Source organism: Symphalangus syndactylus, chromosome 15 (genome assembly GCF_028878055.3).
Source record: "Symphalangus syndactylus isolate Jambi chromosome 15, NHGRI_mSymSyn1-v2.1_pri, whole genome shotgun sequence".
NCBI lineage: Eukaryota > Metazoa > Chordata > Mammalia > Primates > Hylobatidae > Symphalangus > Symphalangus syndactylus.
In genome coordinates, this window is record NC_072437.2 from 43,993,014 (window position 1) to 44,014,809 (window position 21,796).

Genomic DNA, 21,796 nt, shown 5'->3' on the forward strand with positions numbered 1-21,796 from the left:
CAGCCTGGGATGAAACTCCACATGGCTAAGTAATACAAGTACCTTCTCAGAAGTTAAATGTTGTTTCATTAGTTGAAAAGTATACTTCTCTCAATCACCTTCCCTCCCAATCACTAAACTTAATTTTAGAATTTGTGTAACATAGAAATTGTAATGCGCCATCCCCTGTTGTTACAAAGTCTGTGCCTCTGAAAGGTAACAACCATTAGTGGAACTCACCAAGTTAGGAATAGGAAGAGAGAACAAATCTTTGTCTCCTAATTTTCCAAGGAATTAAGTTGACATCAACTCTATGGATATATGTAAGCTTCAGAATCACGACAGTTCAAATACCCAGTGGATTCTAGGACGAATCTAGGTCTCTGTGAGCCCCACATAAGGAGGCTTATTATTAAGAGTTCATCTTAATATGACCCCTTGTAATGAAGTTCTGAAGGACAGACTTTCAAAAATTGTATCATAGAAGATGTTATATAGAAGACATCTTAGAGCTCATCTTGGGCAATTTCTCATTTTATATCAGACCAGGAAGCGGTACTTTTCCATCGTAGCAAACGGCCACCCTCTTTAAATCATTTTTAAGAATAGCGAGGGAGATTAATCAATTAATAACATCCCATCTCTTACTAAAAGGAAGATTCTAGCATAATGTAATGGTTTTCATGGCAGTTCACTAGCAAGTTATTTCATATTTTCAAGCTGCAGTGATTGGGTGCCATAAATCCAAACATTTCATCTCGGGAACTGCTATTAAAGTGGATGTGTTTATCAGAGGCCAGATCTTCTTGATAGCTTGCCTGATTGAATACCTCCTGGAAGTGAACAATAAATGTGAGAGAGTCATCACATTGTTCAGTAATACGATTACCATTTTGCAAGTCTAGGGCTGTTTCATTTCATGAAAATTAGGCTGCCCTTCTCACACTCCCCTTTCCTCCCAATCACCATCTTAAATATTGCCACTCAATGTCATTTCCTCATGAAGGCACGGAGAATAACTTTTGGATTTCATACTGTAAAGAAATTGTCATAAAACACCCTACTGCTGCTACTAAATTTGTGCCACTCAAAGGTGACAACCCTGTCATCTGTTTCAAAATACTGTGCTCAGTCTCTCAAACAATGTCACATAAAAAGTAAGCCAAAGGAAAAGAAGAAAAGATAATTCATTCATCTTGTTTGTCTGGTAAAGGATTCAATCATTGCAAGGAATGCTGAACAAACAGGTTTTTCTTGGGGGAGGGAGGATTCTTCACAATTCCAAATTTACAAAATCAATAAATTAGAAAAAGTGTTATTTATCTGTCAAAGGAATAATTTTTTTAACATATGGGTTCTCTGAGCCTTTATTCTGCCTTTGGAATATTGCATGATTGCATTTCATTGACAGAACATAAATTATACCCAATACACCAAAATCAAAGTGCTTCCAGCCCTGTGATACTTGGGAGAGTATATAAAAGTGTGAAACTAGGCTGGGTATGGTGGCTCATGCCTATGATCCCAGCACTTTGGGAGGTCAAGGCAGAAGGATTGCTGGAGGCCAGGAGTTCCAGACCAGCCTGGGAAACATAGAGAGACCCCCCACCATCTCCACACTCAAAAAAAATTAAAATTAGTTGGACCTAGTATCATGTGCCTATAGTCCTAGCTACTCAAGAGGCTAAGGCAGGAGGATCGTTTGAGCCCAGGAGTTCAAGTTCGAGGCTTCAGTGAGCCATGATTACATCACTGCATTCCAGCCTGGGTGACGGAGAAAGACACTGTCTCTATTTTAAAAATAAAATAAAATAAAAATAAAAAAGCATGTGAAAATAAATACCAGCGGTGTGTGTGTGTATATATGTAAGTTATATATACATATGTTTAATATATTCATGTGAAATACACACACACACACACACACACACCTCTAATAAGTTGGGCAGAAAGTTTTCCTTTGCTGCTTTTCAAGTGTTCTAGCCTGAGGCCACATCATTCATACAGAGTGCCCCTTGCATGGAATCATCTGTAGCCTCTCCCATAGAAATGATTACAGCACTGCTTTGTGAAAGATCAACTCTGGCTTTACTCATGAACCCTCTTTTTAATGTTGTCACAGTTATTCAGCAATACATAGTTCAAACAAACAAAAGAAGATAAAAATAAGCCAGCTAAGCCTGGAAATTCAATTTCCCATTTATGAATTAGATGAAGAAGGCTTTTTCCTCAGACTTTTTCTAGGGCAGCCAGCTGGCTTGTGTTTCATAAGCCAGTTCCAGCATGCACTCTTGTGTTTGCATCTGAGTAGTTTGTGATTTAACAGTATTTCTTGAATATTCACCCTAAAGAGAAAAAAAGAGAAACCACCATTATGTCTCTGGATGAACACACATCCTAATTAGTTTCCTGAGCACTTATTAAGCAGCAGAAACTTTACATACATTTATGTACATCAGTAAAATAAATATACACGGTGAAATTATTATCCTTGTTTTACCAAAAGAATTTAAGGAAAAATTAAATATCTTGCAAAACTCAAGCTCCAATATAACAACTATTGATGTAGAAACACATTACAAGGGCCAGGCGTGGTGGCTCACACCTGTAATCCCTGCACTTTGGGAGGCCAAGGTGGGCAGATCACCTGAGGTCAAGAGTTTGAGACCCCATCTCTATTAAAAATACAAAAATTAGCTGAGCGTGGTGGCAAATGCCTGTAATCCCAGCCACTTTCGAGGCTGAAACAGGAGAATCACTTGAACCTGGGAGGCAGAAGTTGCAATGAGCCAAGATCGCACAACTGCACCCCAGCCTGGGCAACAAGAGTGAAACTCTGTCTCAGAAAAAAAAAAAAATGACAAACAGATCCACAAGTTCACTTGAGTACGTGAGTGCTGAAAGGATGGAAAGGGAGAGTTGGGTAAAGGAAGGTATTCATAAAACCAAAAGTTGCTGAAGCAGATAAGTTGCCTAGGTTCTTTTTAAAAAGCAAAAGCATAACATTTCTATAAAATTCTGACACTAATGCTTTGTTACACTTCAAACATAGGTCTAAATTATCATCCATTTGTGCTTTCTAACATGCCAATTTTTCTTTAATGATAGACCATATTATACACTAAGTTTTTGATACCATACGCATCAAAGCTCCAAGTGAATTAAGAACCTATGACTATATAATCACTTTTAAGGAAATTTTGATGTCAAAAAGTGGCTCTATGTTAACAAGGAATTAATGTGTTATGACTAGAGTTTATAGGGCTCAGCCACTGCAAAACATGAAGCTCACTTTGCATAGTATAGGTACTAACAATCCCAGGTTCTTGCCATTCACCAAATTTATAGACTGGCCACAACAAATCACTGACCAAATTTTCAGTCACTATAGTTCTGCCATACTGAGAGTGGATCCAGGCAATGCAAGTAGGAAATTGAACAATAACCTGGTAAATGGGACAACTAATTTGGAAAATTTAAGCCAAAACTACTTGTTCACAAGCAGGAATTTTGTGAGGCCTCAATTGCTTTCTTCATGTCAATTATATGCACCCAGCTTTAGTGTCTTTCGATGCGTTCAATTTTTTGAAGGCATGTTCAATGTTAAATGCAGGTCCTTGCCTTGAAAATAAGTTTCTGATATGAAAAAAATCAGCTTAATAAACAATTGAAGCTATTTTAAAAGGTAAAAATTGTTTCTTGCTTGAAAGGACAGCAACCCCCCAAAATGTGTTTAAGGGTAAAACTTTTGGAATCTTTGACTCAGCTTGTCCAAGCGCTAGTCTATTACCCAAATTTCAAAAGACTTAGTTAATCTTTCTTCATAGGGAATAGTATTTGATATTACTGGGTTCATGTCATTCAGACATTTATGTCCTAAGCAAATCAAAGACCTAGTTATGCAGATTCATCATTACCTGCTTCTGTGTGTCATCACCAGGTTTCAGCAGGACTCAGCCACAGGACAGTATTCCATTGTCTCTCTAGTTCATCTCTATAGTTTTCATTTCTAAAATAAAAAGGTTGATCTAAGTTTTGTTTTAGATTCTTTTCAGCACTTACTGTTGGCTAATTTGCAGCATGAGTTTGACTACAAAGACTTTAAAGCCAGAATAATAAATCCTAAGCAAAACAGATCTAAGCAAGTTATTTTGGTGTTATATAGGTACGATTTTTGTAGAAACAGGGTCTCACTATGCTGTGGTGAGTGATAATTGCACTACTGCACTCCAGCCTGAGTGACAAAGCAAGACTTTGTATGATTTTAAAGGCTGGGTAGCTGTCACTTATTAGACTGGAATTTCTGTCATTGAATTTTATTGCCCACCGGAAACCACCAACCTTGCTTCCAAGTGGAATAAAATGTGGTTTAGGTGAAGGTGGTAATGAATGCAAATCTCATGACCCAAGGTAATAGTTCTTAAATATCTCCATTCCTGCTTTGGATCCAGTAATTGTAACCACATTGAATATGGCCCCAACTTAACTTTGGCCACATCCACATGGAGAGCTTTTTTTTCTTTTGAGACAAAGTCTTGCTTTGTCACTCAGGCTGGAGTGCAATAGTGCAATTATCATTCACCACAGCATAGTGAGATTCTGTTTCTACAAAAAAAAAAAAAAAATTAATTAACCAAGCATGGTGGTGCACACCTGTAGTCCTGGCTACTCAGGAGCCTGAGACAAGAGGATCACTTGAGCCCAGGAGGTCAAGGCTGGCAGTGAGCTGTGGCTGCACCACTGCACTGCAGCCTGGGCGACAGAGCAAGACCCTATCTCTAAAAACAAAACAAAAGAGCAAGAACTATCCTGTTCTTTCTTTCCTCACAGACCTATGTCCTCACACTCACTGGGCATGTTCACTCAATGGTCTTATATGAACAAAAGTCCCAACACTGAAAACACATTTTAATTGCTTTTACTTCTTTTCTAATCTCTGAAGTAGCCATTTAAATGTTCTGTACATTATTTCCTATTCACTAATGCCACTACATCTCTAAATATGACCTCATGAAGAAATATGTAAGTAAATTTAAAGATTTTCCACATTATAAATTTCATTTCAACATGTATTATAATTGTGAACTTCCTTTGTTCCAAATATGAACTTAAGCAAGTGACGTTCACCTCCAGTTTTCAAAGAAATATCTTTGCTTGAATGTTTAAAGTCTGAATGTCATCTACCAATAAGATTTGAATCCCCATTATTTAATTTTCTCGCATGATTCTTGCTCTCACCAGCTGCTAATTATCTCTTCTGTGTATGCCTTTTTCTCTAAGTAAACTGTGGATTCCTCAAGGGCAGGAGCACATTTTATTCCTATAGACTCACAGTGACTGGCATACTAAATGTTTATTGATGATTTGCTATATCTTATAAACTATCCTGGTCTAAAATTCACTTCAAAAGAATAGTGGTAATTACATCAGCTCAGTGATTGCAACCCACACCTTCTATCCCAGATAGAATGTTGTAAAGCTTTCCTCTAGTTTCTCTGGAAAAAGTTAAAAGTACAAAAAGATAAGGAAAAAAGTTAGAAAATATTAGTGTACTATATAACATTCATACACCATTACTAAAATCACCCAGTATGACACTACTAGTAAAAGTGCCAAAATATAAGGTGACATTTTGCAAAACCAAGTTCATGTTTAGTTCACTAAAATGTATATGACCTGCCCAAATACACACATAAAGAATTCATTCTGATATACCATGTGATGTACTCTTCCCCAAAAGTATTGTGTCAGGTACCATTCTACTGGAATTAGGGCAGGAAAGATCAGCTCAGTATTCGGGCCAAGATTTGGAGAGTCAGAATCCATTTCAACTGGAAAGAAATAAAGAACTTATTTTTTAAGAGCCCAGGTAGGTCTATGATAAACAGAATAATAGCCCCCGCCCCTCGCCCAATACTCGATAATAACATCATGATAATCACACTGGAAGAATTGCCACACAATTCATATTTAGAGGATAGTCAATGTAAAAGGAAAGAAGAAGCGGGGGAGGGAAGGAAGGCAGCTGTGGGTGAATCTAATTCAGCAAGTTCACACAAATATTGGTGTTTCTCAAAATTCAAGGTTTGTAAAGATTTTGTAGAAATAGACTATTGTGAGGAGAAATGCTATGAAGACTATTCAAATTTTTAAAAATAAAGAAAAAAATTGTTTTCAATTCTACCAGGAATGAGCTGAAAAAAGTCTACAGAAAAATAGCCTCAATCTATAGATCAAAGCATTGCAAATAGCAGACTGAAATTTCTTTGGGGGCATGTATCAAATTTTATTCATTTTTTTCTATACTCATGACCCAGGAGAATACCTAGCATAAAGTAGGCATTTAATAAGTATTCAATGCATAAATAAATATAGGCTCCAGAGAAGTAGGCTCTAAAGTACTACAAAATAAAAGATGATTCATTCATTCTTTCAGCAAATACATATTGAGTGCTGATTTTGTGCCAGGTGATGGAGTAATAAGAAAAATATTGTTCCTGCAGTAACGAAGCATCAAAAATTCCTCAGCTCTCAAGTACCCTCCAATCATTAAGCATCTTTGAACATCACTATTCCAGAGAGGTACAGCTTTAATTTCATAAATTACCATTTCATTGTGTCAAGTTTGTACATTCTCGAAACTGAATTATTTGAAGCCAGGATTTTCTTATTTCTCACCCATGCCAATGAAACTATTTTCAATGACATTTTTCAGACTCAATTAAAAATAAATAAATAGGTCGGGCACGGTGGCTCATGCCTGTAATCCCAGCACTTTGGGAGGCCAAGGCATGCGGATTACCTGAGGTCAGGAGTTCGAGACCAGCCTGGCCAATATGGCAAAACCCCGTCTCTACTAAAAGTACAAAAATTAGCTGGGCGTGGTGGTGGGCACCTGTAATCCCAGCTACTCAGGAGGCTGAGGCAGTAGAATTGCTTGAACCCAGGAGGTGGAGGTTGCAGTGAGCCGAGATTGCGCCATTATACTGCAGCCTGGGTGACAATTGTGAGACTCTGAAAAAAATATAAATAAATAAATAAATAAAAGCTCTAGTCCAAAAGCAGTTTATCTTCTAAGGGAATCCCCTGCCTCTAGATCCAGAGCTTCCATCACTCCCAATTAGCTGAGACAATTTGAGAAAATCCAAGTAATACAGTGAGAGTGGGTGTCCCAAGTGCAAAGAGAAAATGGGAAGGACTTCAATTTCAAGAAAGAAGTGGGATTGAATTTTATTAAACATCATGGGTGGGAATAACTGAGCTAGAGGACATATCCTCTTAGGCCCCCCAGTAGGCCAGGGATCTTGTGACATTCACAGGGTACAGTGAGCAGTGCTGAATAAAGTACACGCTCAATAAATGAATGAATGTCTGATGATCAGAGCCTGAGCCAAATTTTTCTTCCCAGAAACAAACTGTTTCCTGATTTAATAAATAGCATACCCAGTGTGAGCCCTAGAGACACACAGGGCTCTCATTTTCTTCTGGTTCTAATGATGGAGGAGGCAAGCAGAGATTAGGACTTTGTTAATAGTTTGTTTAGTCATCATTTCTTTAGTTTATCAACTTTGCCCTGGCAGCACTCACGGGCCAGTACACATCACTGGGGAGTTCTGATCTTCCCTGCCTGTGGCAAATGTAAGCAAGGAGCCAGGCAGAGTGTTGCAACCCTGTACTGATTTAGAAGGGAGGCAAAAGGGGAATTGTTCCTTTCAGTGCCTAGTGGCTTTGGCTAGACCAAATTTAAGATCCCCCTTTTTTTTAATTAGAAAAATTCTTGAGTGTCAACCTCAGGAAAATGTATGAAGTGGACAAAATATTTTTGATCCTCCCAGGATCTCTTCTTTGCTTCCTCCCTTGCCCTGGTCCCTTTCCCAGCTCAGAGGCTGTCCCTGCATCACGCTTCCTGTGTCAAATCTTGCTGCTAAGGGCCTCCTCTCATTGGAAGTACAGGCTCCATTAATCCCCAGCTGACTAGAAAACATTCTGATCAGCAATTGTGCCATAATTGTTAGCAGCCTGAAGTGTTCCTCCTAAGGAATCCTGTCTTTTAACATTGAGTGAATGGAGACCTTTCCTTAGCCTCAAGAAATACAATTGAGCACCTATGATTCTCACCAAAAAGGCTTCTCAACCAGCAGGAGTCTTATTGTAAGTTTGGTAATGGCCACCCCTCTGGAAATCCTGTCCATGCCAACATAATATTCCCAGGAGTCAGACAAACAGCATCATAGCATGTAGAGATCAATCATGTACTAGGAGGTTCTCTCTATTGACTTGCAAATGAGCAAGGTGTCAGAGGAAGGATGAAACTATATCATGCAATGTGCTGATCTGGAGGGTTTTTTTTTCTGCAAATCCGGCTCAATTTTGGAAGACCCAACAAACATCCGAAAGGTGTTTTATGCTCCTGTACAGTTAATATTTCCCTGCTTGCAGAGATGTTCTTCTTTTGCCCTTGGAAAGCACTCTAGTAGAGTTTCACTGTATTATGAACAGCTCTGCCAAGAGTATATTTTTAGTCTCCTTTAGTGATTTCCGTATATCTCTATACCAGTATATCTCTAAACTGCATGTAATCTGTTAAATAACCACCAAATTATTTAACAGATAACATGCAGTTTTTTTAAACAAGTGATGCTAACTAGTTTTTTTTAATGCAAACTGTAAATGCTGTTGCTACACATACTATTATGCTGATCCAAGACATACCAGTTAATAGTAAATTTAATTTGGGAAATAATTGCTATGATATAAACAGTATCATCTTCCTTATAGTCTTTAGTGTAGCAATGGCTTATGTGACCTGAGGTTGACTGTCCAAGCCCTGTGAAGAAGTTCATTAATGGGATAGGGTTATTTAGGTGGATGGTTTGTCAATATGTCTAAAGTGTCATATACGGCAATCATTTTTATGACTACAAACACTAGAGAGGCTATTTTAAAATCACAACTAGGGAAAAATAAAAACATGGACTGCAATCATTGTAGCTCTTGCCTGTCCTTTTAGGTCTATTCTTTTGTTGGTTGCTACTAGCAACAAGAAAATTCAGCTAAAGAAATTTTAATCAAATAGATTCTGCTCTGTACCTCACCAATCATATATTCTGTTGCATTGAAAAGCAGAGGAATTCACTTGAAATCAATAATCTGAAACACAAATTCTTTTGGAAGGAGCTATTAAACATCTTAAAGCAGCAATCATCAATCATGAAGATTAGGTTGCTGGAGCCATGAAAAATCACCTCCATGGAGCTGATGACCATCTTTCTGCTCTGCAGCATGTGGAACTGTGAGATTTGCTTTTCTGCTCCTTCATAAACAGGGGCAGGAATGAAATGAAATACCCAGTACTCATCTCAGAAATTAATCTGAGCCTTTGCATTGCTAATTGTAATCCGGGAGGCTTTGATCATTTGAACATAAGGGAAATAAAAAGAACTTTGAAAAAAATCTTAATAAATAAATCTTAATCCCACAATAATAAAATACTGTAACTGAGGCTGCTCTTAACTGAGCATTTACTATGCCAGGCATTGTGCTAGATGTTTATGTATCTTAACTCACTAAATCCTCATGTGTCTGCAGATAGAAGAGCTTTTCTTTATGTCTTCATGAGGAAACAGAAACTCGAAGAGGTTAAGTGACATGCCTAAAGTCAGACCACCAAAAAATGGCAAAGGAGAGTGAGACGTGATTTTACACAACTTCAAAGACCTTGCTATTAATTTTAATGGCAAAACCAGCAATTACTTTTGCGCCAACCTATTATTTTTCACTCTGCCACACTGATTCCCTGAAAACACAGAAAGCTATCAATCATTCACAGTATCTTGTATGATAGGGTCAAGGAGGGCCTCCTATTTTCTAGGCACTTTACATATATTATCTCCTCAAAAGCATACTGTGAATTTTAAAGGAGGTATTTAGAATATTAACATCCAAACCCATTAAGGGACTTTACGAAGATTATAGAAATACGAGGTGGCAGAGTTGGCATTTGAAACCAGATCTGTCTGACTCAAACACATGTCCTTTCTGCTCTCTTATCCCATCTCGCACAAAGTAGAGCCTTCAGATAATGCTGATATTGGTGGATTGAACAAAGATTGTCTTAGATAAGGCTTTTTTGTTGAATGTGGCTAGGTTTCAGAGGATAATATTTGACCTATGGCAGAGGTAAATCCCCATACATCACAAATTACTGTATAACAAAGTTCTCCTATCTCTTCTAGTTTTTATTGGGGACCACAAATCTCCATTAATTTTTTAAAATTGTATTTGGCATTTTTTTTAAAAAAGATAAAACATAATGGACCAAAAGAATACTATGGTCAAATGGCTTAAGAATAAAATGCTATTGTTCATTTGTACCCTATCTAAACTTTTACTGAGTCTCTTTGAATGTCACTTAAGAGGAAAAAACTAAACTAAAAATTCAAATTTAAATGGAAACTGACACCAAACAATTCATTGATCAAATTGCCATTTTCTGTAGACCAAATTGTAACTTTCTTTCTAGCTTTATTAAGGTATAATTTACAAATAAAAATTGTAACTATTTAAGGTAAACAATGTGAAGTTTTGATGTGTATATATATATATATAATTGTGAAATGATGGCCACAATTAAGCTAACTAACATATCCCTCACCTCACATAGTTACCTTTGTGTGTGTGTGATGAGAACATTTAAGATTTACTCTCTTAGCAAATTTTAAGTATATAATACAGTATTACTAGTCACCATGATATTTGTTAGATATCCACAATTTTTTCATTGTGCATAACTGAAACTTTTTACCCTTTGACCAACATCTCTTTCATTCAACAAATTCATGGCATTTGCAAATTTCAAAATTATGTTAAACTGACACAAAAACAAGTAAACCTCTCATCTAGACAGTATTCACCCTGAGACCCTGTATTAAGAGCAAATGCAGACCTAAAACCAATGCATCTTGAACAGAGTCTACATGGATTAGTATATTGCTGGGATCCAAAGAAGGCAATGGCAGTGAGAAATCAAGTAGAGGTTCTTGTCAACAATGAATGGCAAAGAGAGACTGGAAGCATAGAAAGGTGGCGAGAGGACACACATGGTGGCTCACAGCTGTAATCCCAACACTTTGGGAGGCTGAGGTGGGAGAATCGCTTGAGGCCGGGAGTTTGAGAACAGCCTGAGCAACATAACAAGACCCATCTCTACAAAAAAGAATTTTTAAATCAGCCAGGCAAGGGGGCATACATCTATAGTCCCAGCTACTTGGGAGGCTGAGACAGGAGGATTGCTTGAGCCTGAGAGTTTGAGGCTGCAGTGAGCTATGATTGTGCCACTCCCTGGGCAATAGAGCAAGACCCTGTCTAAAAAAAATACAAAGAGGAAGGAGGGAAGGAAGCAAGGAAGGAAGCAAAGAAGGAAGGAAGGAAGGAAGGAAGGAAGGAAGGAAGGAAGGAAGGAAGGAAGGATAGAACTTCCCTATTTTGAACAAATAAGATTATGCAAATATTTTCAATTTTGCAACACCATTTGTACATAGACAGAAAGCCAGTGTGAACAAGGTCCCTCACATGCCCCAGCGTTTTCTACAAAGACATGATGACATTGTCCAGTGTTCTTTTCCCTCGGACCAGTGGCCCTCACAGTTCACAACCCCAATCCACTCAGCTTCTTTCCCGATCTTTGGCTTTATTAAATTTCCCTATTGTTTTTCTTTAATTTTGTTGATTTCTGCTCTTGGCTTTATTTCCTTCTGTCCTTGTATTTTCACTTCACTTTTCATTTTCTATCTTTTGAAAATGGAATCTTAAATCATTGACTGTAGACCTTACTTTTTGCCTCATATAAGCATTTAAAGATTTCAGTTTCCCTGTTAAGTACTGCCCTTTACTGCATCCCACAAATTTTGATATGTTATTATTCTATTATCATTCAATTTGAAATATTTTCTAATTTGCCTGTTACTCTTTTGATCCACGGATGATTTAGAATTCTGTTGTTTAATTTCTAAAATTAGAAGTCTCCCTAGATATGTCATTGTTACTGATTCCTAATTTAATTCTGTTATGGTTGGAAAAGACACTCTGTATGATCTTAATTATTTCAAATCTACTGAAGCTCATATTATAGCCTAGCATAATAAAACTACTGCGTACATTTTTAAAGCATATATATTTTGCAGTTTTTGGGTACAGGGTTCTATAAGTACCAGTTATGCCATGACGGTTGATAGTGTTGCTCACATGATGTAAGTCCTTACTGATTTCTTTATCTAGTTGTTCTATGGATTAGTGAGACAGTGGCATCAGAATCTCCAAAGATGATTGTGGAATTGTTTGTGTTTCCCTTTAATTCTCTCATTTTTGCTTCATGTACTTGGAAGCTCTGATATTAGATGTATGAATGTTTATAATTATTGTGATTTCCTACAGAATTGATTCTTTTATCATTATGAAATATTCCTATTTATCTCCAATTATACTCTTTGTCTTGAAGTCTGTTTTATCTGACATTAATATAGTCATTCCAGCATTCTTATGCTGTTTGTATGGTACATCTTTCTAGGTCTTTATAGTTAAAGCGTATCTCTTGTAGACAATACATAATTGGGTCTTGCTTTTTAAAATCTGTTTTGACATTTTGTTTCTAACATTGTCTAGTACAACTTTCTGTGATAAAATGTTCTATATCTGCAATACCCAATGCTATACCACTATCCACATGTGGCTGTTGAGTACTTAAAATGTGTTTAGTGTAACTTTAAAAATGCTTTTTTAGTTACTATATTTATATTTAATTAATTTAAATTCAAATCGCCACATGTGACAGTGGCAGACTACATTTTTTAACATTTAACGTAATTGTTGATATGGTTGGATATAGGTGTGGTATAATAAAAAAAAAATATATATATATATATATATATGGTCTTTTGCTCTGGTTCCTGGCATAAAGGTCCTAAAACTCTTGGAATTTTCTGAGTGACAGTGTTTTTTGTATGCTAATGAGATGACTGAAGGAGAAAGGGGGCTGGTCGCTTAAAAAAAAAAAAGAAAAAAAAAACCTACTTGGTTAGAAGGCCAAAAATTTCAACCTCGAGGGAGTGGAGAGGGGCTGGAGAGGGAGTTTGACCACCAATACCAATGATATAATCAATCGTGCCTGCATGATGAAACTGATAAAAATCCCTAAACAACATAGTTCACAGAGCTTCCAGTTGGTGAAGACATCAGTGTTCTGGGAGAGAAGTTTTGTGTCACCATCACCACGCACCTGCCATACCTTGTCCTAGGCACCTTTTCCATTTGGATAGTCCTGAGCTGTATCCTTTATAATAAACCAGTAATCATCGGGAGTTCTGTTTCCTGAGTTCTGTGAGTCATTCTAGCAAACTATCAAACCTGAAGAAGAGGTTGTGGAAATGCTTAAATTTGTAGATGGCCAAGAAGAAGTGTGGGTAGCCTAGGGACCCCATTTACAGCTGGTAACTGAAATGAGGGCAGTCTTGTGGGACCAAGCCCTTTAACTTATGGGATCTGATGTTAATTCCTGATAGTGTCGGAATTGAATTATGTCTGATTGGCATGGGAGACTTAGAGAATTGGTTGGTGTAGGAAAAGATCATACAATAGGTCTACTATTTTGATTATTTTCTGTTGTGTGTCCCTCTTGAATAATTGCTAGTATCTATCTCCAGGTTGTCTGACACTTTCTTTTTATATAAGCTCTAACTCCACTGTATACTCCATTTCTCTACTCCATTATTTGGAGTCATATTACTCACTGTTCAGTACTCAGTTTAGTGATTTTTGCTCTTCAAAGAACTTCCTGAATTCCCATAAATGGATCTGACCAGTTCCTTCTTTGCTTCCCTACTAGATCCTCTACAGTGATTTTTCCTGGTACCTCTAACTTTATTGTTAGGGGTCTTCCTCCTAATTGTTTATGTCATGTTCGTCTTTGATCTGTCCTCCTAAGGCTGTGATCAATTCTTCTAATATTATGATTGATTTCTTTTCTTAGAATCTTTTTTTTAAATCTCATTAGATCCACTAGAAGAAGACCATTTCCTAGAATAGAACTTTTTCCCTGCATGGACTGGACTGATGTTAATAATTCTATTCTCCAAATTCACCTAACTGAAAAGTTATGAAAGTAGCCCCTCTCAGAAAAAACCCCAGCAACAGCACATCCTTTGTTAAGACAGTGCCTTGTTGCTATTAGATTGAATTCAAAACCACATCAATGGAAATAATTTAATCAACAAAAGGGATCCTGAATTCCAGCAAAGAAGAGTTTGTAGAATTCCCTCAGAAGTTGTGAAATAGGCAGCAAAATATTTGGTATTCACTAGAAAGACAAAAGAACCTGTTGATGTTTACTATACTTATTCCTAGGACAAATTTCCTGGCCCATCTGGGTATAGCAGGGTGTAGAAGGAAAAACAAAGGCTCCAGAGTAAAGCAAATCTGGTTTTGAATCCCAGGTCTGATTCCTAGTGGTGCGACCTCCAAGATGTTCCTCACTCTCTCGTCTCTGCTTTCTCTATAAAATGTGAATAATGATACTTAATATGTGCCATTGTTATAAGTATTTTAAAGTGTATATTTAAAGCACCCAGCAAGTTGTCTGCATTGAATGAATAGAAACAATGAATATTTTTATTTCTGTAATCATCATCATTATTATTTATAGTACACATCTAGCTAAGTGATAAGTTCCTTGGAAACTAGTTAGGGTATGTTAAGGCTGATTTTGGAGATGTCCCTGGCAATATATTCCATTTTGCCCAAATTCAAGTCTCCAAAGTTTTATTCATTACAGCTATTCCTGGGGAATAAATAAACCTGTGAGAAGGGAATTTCAGACCAAAAAAAAAAAAAATTCTGTAGGACCACATCTTAACAAAAGAAATTTTGCTGGGCACTGCTGCTAATTGTTTTTTATGCATTATCTAACTTAATCTTTATAACTTTATAAGCTTTAAGATAGCGACTATTGCAAATGAAGAAAACAAAGGCTTTCAGAGGTTAAACAACTTGCCCACGCTCATACAGTAAAATGCAAAGCTTGGATTCAAAGTCTCATCTCTGAAACCCTCACCCACTAATTTCCACTCAGTCCTGTTGTCCAGATGATCCAAACCCCCTGTGTTTCAGTCATCCTGGCAGCTCACCTGGCCAATTCAATATTTGCACCTGCTTAACCACGAAGCCAACATGAACCAGAAAATAAAGTGCCATGACATTAGGAAATCATGTCTTTTAAAGGTGCTACAAATGAAAATGTCTAATAAGACAGGGAGCAACCAATATTGGTGGGCATTTGCAGTTCTGAATAGGACTCACTTTTCTTCCTAACACTTTGCTGTTTTTTCACTAACACTCACAAGGGTTGGCCTGTTGGCGTTTCCCCTGCTCCCACCCGTGTTTACCAGTGGAGAGAGCAGAGCTGGCTTCTATCTGCAGACCTCGCCCACACAACAGAGTCAGTCATCCTCAGAGCCAGCAAAGGGACAGGTTCTCTGCTTTGTCATCAGAATTCTTTCCATTTTGTTGCTCCAGGTTAATGAGTGAGAAACTTCAGGCCTAGAGGGAACAACAACAGATATTGAGATTCATTGCAGAGATCGTATTTTTAAATGCATTTGAGGACAAGAAGTCAATGTTCTAATCTGAGGATTTGTGAACTGAATTGAAACATTCTCTTTCACTAAAAATGACTAAAATTTTTTTGAAAACGGTTTTGTGGTCCTTATTAAAAATAAATGAAAATATCACTCTATCACTCCTAAAAGGCATGCTGTAGCAGAGCTCTGATCTAGGCAAAAAGGTTTCTAATTGAGCTTTTGTTTTAAGAAAGGTACGCTGATTTAATTCCTAAATTTTTGGAGTGTGTGTGTGTCTAAGTGACATACAATGGAGATTTAAGATTTAAGTTTAATAAACTCTTCCTGGGAAATTATTATGATGATAATCATTTGCAATTAGTCAAAGCTATTCAGAGAGTCACTAAGTTCAACAGAATTCCTTCATCTCTTGATATGAATCAGGTTGCCCCTAAATTCCCACTTTGCACAGAAGAGCAACCTATGTATGTATGCATATGTGTGTGTTTGTATGTGTGTGTTTGTATGTGTATGTGTGTATGTTTGTGTTTGTGTGTGTGTGTGTGCTTGTGTGCGTTCACATGTATACATTCCTGCAAGTATCTGAAAGAGAAAGGCAATTCACATTTTTTAGACTTTGAGTTTAGCTAATTTTTTTTCTTTTTTTTTTTAAGAAGGAATCTTGCTCTTGTCACCCAGGATGGAGTGCAACGGTGCGATTTCGGCTCACTGCAACCTCCGCCTCCTGGTTTTTCTAGTGACACACCTTACACAAACTGAGAAGTATGACACAAGAAAGCCAGTAGACAAATTTATAGAATGTTCCAAAAACTAAAATGTACAGGTTCAGGGCTCAATTTTTTTTTTTGGTTTCCAAAATTTAAAAAGATGCTATAAAATTTATTTACAGCTTACCATATAAAGAAGAAAGGAACTAATCTATCTAACATACTCTCCTTGAAAAATAAAGACTGACATGGATGTTGAATACGGTATAAATCAATAGAATGCAAACATTTTATATCTTTTTAAGCTGGGCAGAACTGGTACTGTCTTGATTAAGAAAGACAAGAGGACATTTGCCGTCACCCTACAAAAAAAAAAAATCAAAGAGAAGATGAGGTAAACCAGATTACCATATACAGTTGTATATTTGTGCACTGCTTAAACTTGCCTGACCAAAAGGCCAAATGGTTGGAAATGTAAGTTCTAGTTGCCTACCTGGACTCTATGGGTCTCTAGTGTGGATAAGCCAAATCAGAGAGAGTATACCTGACCAGTGTGTGTCTTCTCCTAATTTATCTACATAGGGAGAGCACTTTTTCTAAGGCCCTGTAGAGGCTGGCTGTGGCCTGATGAAAAGATCACATTCTTCATGACATGCATTTTCTTTGTTTAAATGTAAAATTCCTCAGGCTTAATTTCCTTTTTTTTTTTTTTTTTTTTTTGAGATGGAGTCTCGCTCTGTCGCCCAGGCTGGAGTGCAGTGGCGCGATCTCTGCTCACTGCAAGCTCCCCATCCCAGGTTCACACCATTCTCCTGCCTCAGCCTCCCGAGTAGCTGGGACTATAGGCGCCTGCCACCACGCCTGGCTAATTTTTTTTGTATTTTTAGTAAAGACGGGGGTTTCACCGGGTTAGCCAGGATGGTCTTGATCTGCTGACCTCGTGATCCGCCCACCTCGGCCTCCCAGTCTTAGGCTGAATTTCTTACATGCTTCATTCATTCAGCAATTATTTATTGAGTCCTTTGGCTATGCCAAACACTGATGCAATCAGAAACAAAACATAGTGCCTGACCACAAAGAGATTTTAGTCTAAGGACCAGGGAGCCTGTCACCAGATGCAATTATCTTTCACTCTTCATGGGGCTCTGTTCCTAAAATTATTGGGACTATCAAAATTACTGGGACTATCAAAACTAAAGCTGGCAAAATTAAGATCTGGTAGAAAATAAGGGGTTTGGAGAGATACCGTTTCCACAACAGAGTAGATTCTCCCATGTTAAAAACCTGCTCCAACAGTGAACATTTCTCTTGATGAATTTTATTTAATTATTTAGAAAACATTGTTGCATCCCGGGGATCTGGGAAATTATAGAATTTGCTACCAGTTCCACAATTTGTGGACTCTAGAATTAGTTTCCCTAAGTCTAATACAAACTCTACCTTTTATTAATATATGACCTAGGGCAGGTTCTGTGCCTCAGTTTCTCATCTGTTAGATATGGATTATAATAATGTAATGCATTTACCATATGAAATTCTCATGATTAAATGAAATAAATCACAAAAAGTGACATACATGAATACATATTCTCTATTTTCTGCATTTTTTTTTAAGTTGCAAATCTCATGTTGCTGGTAAGTTTGAATGTAATGGCTTTGGGTCGTCTGGGGTTTGTCACTGTTTTATTTTTGCACTTAGACTCTCCCTCGGTTTATTTTCACATTGTCAAAGTTCTCAAAAAATTTGTCTTTGTCTCCTGAGTCTCTCACAGCCTCTCAGGTATCCTTAAGTTGAGGGCTGATTTTCTGAATCTGAAAAGTACAGAATAATATTTTACAAACATTGGTTCTGAAGTCAGACAGTCCTGAGTTTAAACTTGCCTCTGCTGCTCCTCAATTCTAATGCCTCTGACGTCAGAGTCAGTCTTACAATGTGCATATATAAAGTCATGTTTCCTTCTCTCCCTGTAAAGCTACTGTTAAACCTATAACATTTTGGTCGTCATTTTGAATTTTTGGTAGGTTTTTGTCTTGTTTTGTTTTATTTTCATGATCTTCATATCTAGGAAATAAATTATTTCTGTTTAAATAAACAATTTATTTAAACTCCGTAAGTCACTGTTTCTTCATTTACAAACCTATGTTACACATAAACTTATTTCTTAAAGTTGATATAAAGAATAAGTGAAATAACGCATATACAATGCTTGGCATAGTACCAGGCGTGTAGTAAATGATTTATACATGTTAGCCATTAATAATTTGTATCTGCATTCTGCATTTAGATGTTGAAATACAGCTAGATCCCCTTTCTCTACAATAAACCATAAACTGGCCCCCATAAGGGTCTCTGGTAGGAGGAGTCATTATCACTACTCTTTTTAAAGGGAAATGCGTTAGAATATTGCAGATCTTAAATGTTGGGTATTGATATATAAGTGGGGGATGGCTATAGTATGGTGGCTATTTTGACAGGCTGAGTGTAGAGACCAAAGAAAATTCACAGATTAGCCCTCTGGAAATTATCTGTGAAAGCATCCTTGGGGAAGTCTCTTAGTCTATTTGTGTTGCTATAAAGGAATACAGAAGGCTGGGTAATTTGTAAAGAAAATAGGTTTAGTTGGCTCCCCATTCTGCAGGCTAGAAGAGTGGGCATCTGGTGAAAGCCTCAGGCTGTGTCCTCTCGTGACAGGAGGTGAAGGGGAGCTGGTGTGTGCAGAGATCACATGGTGAAAGAGGAAGCAAGAGGGCGAGTGGGGAGGGGCCAGGCTCTTCTCAACAATCAGCTCCCACTGGAACTAACAGAACAAGAACTCATTCATTATCACGAGAATGTCACCAAGTCAAAAGTAATTCATCCTCATGACCAAAACACATTAGGCCCCACCTCCAACATCAGGGATCAAACTTCAACCTGAGGTTTGGTGGTACAAACATCCAAATTCTAGCAAGAAGTGACTCTAGACTGAAACCTGGAGGATATGCAGGAGCTAGCCAGGTAAGCAAAGAGGAAGGAAATCTACAAGCAAGAGAACAAGATGCACCAAGTCCTCAAATTGAGAAAGAGCTTGGTGTGTTAGAGAGACCAGTCGGTGCGATTAAATTATGATTTGCCATATTTACAGAATATTGCATATTTGACCATAAGTAATGAATAAAAATATTTCAAGCTTACAGGAATTTTCCTAAAACACAGGGCTGTAGATTCTTAAATAACTCAGAAATCAATTTAAACCCTTTCTTTTTTGAGATAAGGAAACCAAAGCCCAGAAGTGAATGAAAGGGAAGGGGGGAGATAGAGAGACGATAGCTAACATAACGGGCATCTATTATGGTCAGGCAAGAGACATCTTACACTGTTGAGGCTCAGAAAATGATATCCCAAAGTGAAGGCCTCAGAAGCAGCTCACTCTGATTTTCTCCTGCCGTCCTGTTTCTGGCCCCTCATTCTTCCCTGAGGCAAGCCATAGAAGCTAGAATCCCTCTTCCCCAAGGCAGATCACAGAAATCAGAACCTGTTTCCCCCAAACCGTCATGAAACCTAAAAATCTTACTCTACGTTTCCCTCTACCTTTCTGTGTAAAAATTGGTTATAAAAGAATTATCTGCCCTACCTGGTTTGATTGTAGGTCATAAAACTTCCACTCCAGAGAGTGCCCTGCCTCATATCCAGAGGGAAGGAATGCTGCACAGGGATGCCAAAAAGAATCTGAACAGACAGGTCTTCCTGAGTTTCCCCACTCAGTCCATTAGCAGGAGAACATATCCTTTTTGTCCAATCCTATTTCTATTTGTCTGTCCATAATATGTTGAACCTAAGCATAAAAATGGACAGTTTCCCCTGTATCTCTGGGTCTTCATTCTGAAGGCTCCTGTATCATATCCCAACTCTGATCAAATAAATTCGTATGCTTTTTCTCCCATTAATCTGTCTTTTGTCAGTGATTTGCAGTGAACCTCCAGAAGGTAAAAGGGAAGTTTTCCCTTTGCGCCTACAACATACCTAATAGAAGAGGAGACTGTGAGATAGACATGCTCAATAACTCACTCAAAGCCATAGCTTTAGTAAGAGTAGAGCGAGAATTCAAATCCAGATTTGCAGTTCTCAGAGTCTAAGATTGTTTTTGTTAGACCCCTGTGGAACTTGCCTGAGTTCATCCACATGTGAACTTATCTCCACAATGGTGTTGAAATGGTTCATGTGTTCATTTCTGTACTCGTCTGTGAGCTTCTTGGCAGTCTCTTTCTATTTGCAAGCACAGCTCCCGGAAGATGGATAAATTCAACAAGATAATGGATGGCTGGATGGATGGAAGGATGGATGCATGGATGGACGGACGGACTAATGGATGAATGGATGGATAGATGAATGGATGGATGGATATTTGAGACAATAGTTGAACGGATTTTTCTGAAGTTCTATTCAATTATCTTTCAAAGGTATTGTGATACTCTTAAGCATATTTTTAAATCAATTAGTCACCTGCGTTTCAAAAATTAATAAGAAATCTTTCACAATTTTAAAAACAAAAAATATAAAACTGAATGGTTCTAAATCCAGGAGTAGAAGCCCTTTCTACTTAGTGAGTTCCTTGCAGACACAGCATGTGACCAGTTTGTTCTTTTGTCCCTTATATCTGGCCTTTGAGCATATTTGTCTGCATATAACGAAAGTCTAATCAGTCAACAGTTCTGATTAGAGTCATTTATGACTGGCCCTTTAAATGATAGAAATTAAATCCACTTCTGAAAATAATATTTTTCTAGTGGACACATAATTCTAGCCTCATCCTAAGAGGGGGCTAGAGCTAATATTTCACCACAAAAAGAATCTTCATTTATTGGAGAAGTATCTAACCACTGATATATACAGGCATCAGCTAGTCAGAACAAATGCCATGGCTCACCAAAAAAATGCCTCAATACATAGGAACAGATATCCATAGAAATAACCAGCCCAATCCACTCTGTATGGCATAAATATCAGCCCTGCTCACAGGTCCTTGGAAATGAGGAGCAGAGACGTGGTTCATGTGGAGCAGAGAAAAATAGATCAAAGGAAAGAGGATCATAGAACTAGGCTACAATATGAGGACTTAGTTCTAGGAACAGAATAAAGTACAGTTTCTAGAATTTAACCACAAAATCCATATCAGTCTTCTAGCAAGGCACAAGGGTTACTAAGAATATGGAGCATGGATCAGTTTGCATATTTGGCACTGAATAATCTGAGTATTGACTTAGAGGTCCTGACAAATGATGGAATTGGTCCAGTGGCTTTCAGAACAAAATAGAACCTCTAGGTGGAGGTTCTAGCTGATTCGGCTGTGGAAAAACAAGAAAACCACTTCTGACCTTGAAAAGAATATCATGTGTTAGCAGGGCCATCTCTCTTTCTTTTTTCCCTCTGTTTCTTTCTTTTCTGTCTGAATTAGCTAGAGTCGGTTTCTGTTGCTTGCAACCAGAGAATAACTAATATAT

At 37.7% G+C, this 21,796-nt stretch overlaps 1 long non-coding RNA gene across 1 annotated transcript in view; it reads right to left on the bottom strand.

Annotated features, from left to right (window-relative positions):
• Window positions 1-2,088: 2,088 nt before the first annotated feature.
• The window catches only part of LOC129463893 (uncharacterized), a 35,419-nt gene continuing 15,711 nt past the window's right edge, over window positions 2,089-21,796 (bottom strand). The window contains exons 2-4 of the long non-coding RNA XR_008651338.2: window positions 15,414-15,567; window positions 3,897-3,988; window positions 2,089-2,324 (exon numbers count right to left, since the gene is read on the bottom strand). This is a non-coding gene — a long non-coding RNA (uncharacterized lncRNA). The remainder of the gene's footprint in view (window positions 2,325-3,896; window positions 3,989-15,413; window positions 15,568-21,796) is intronic.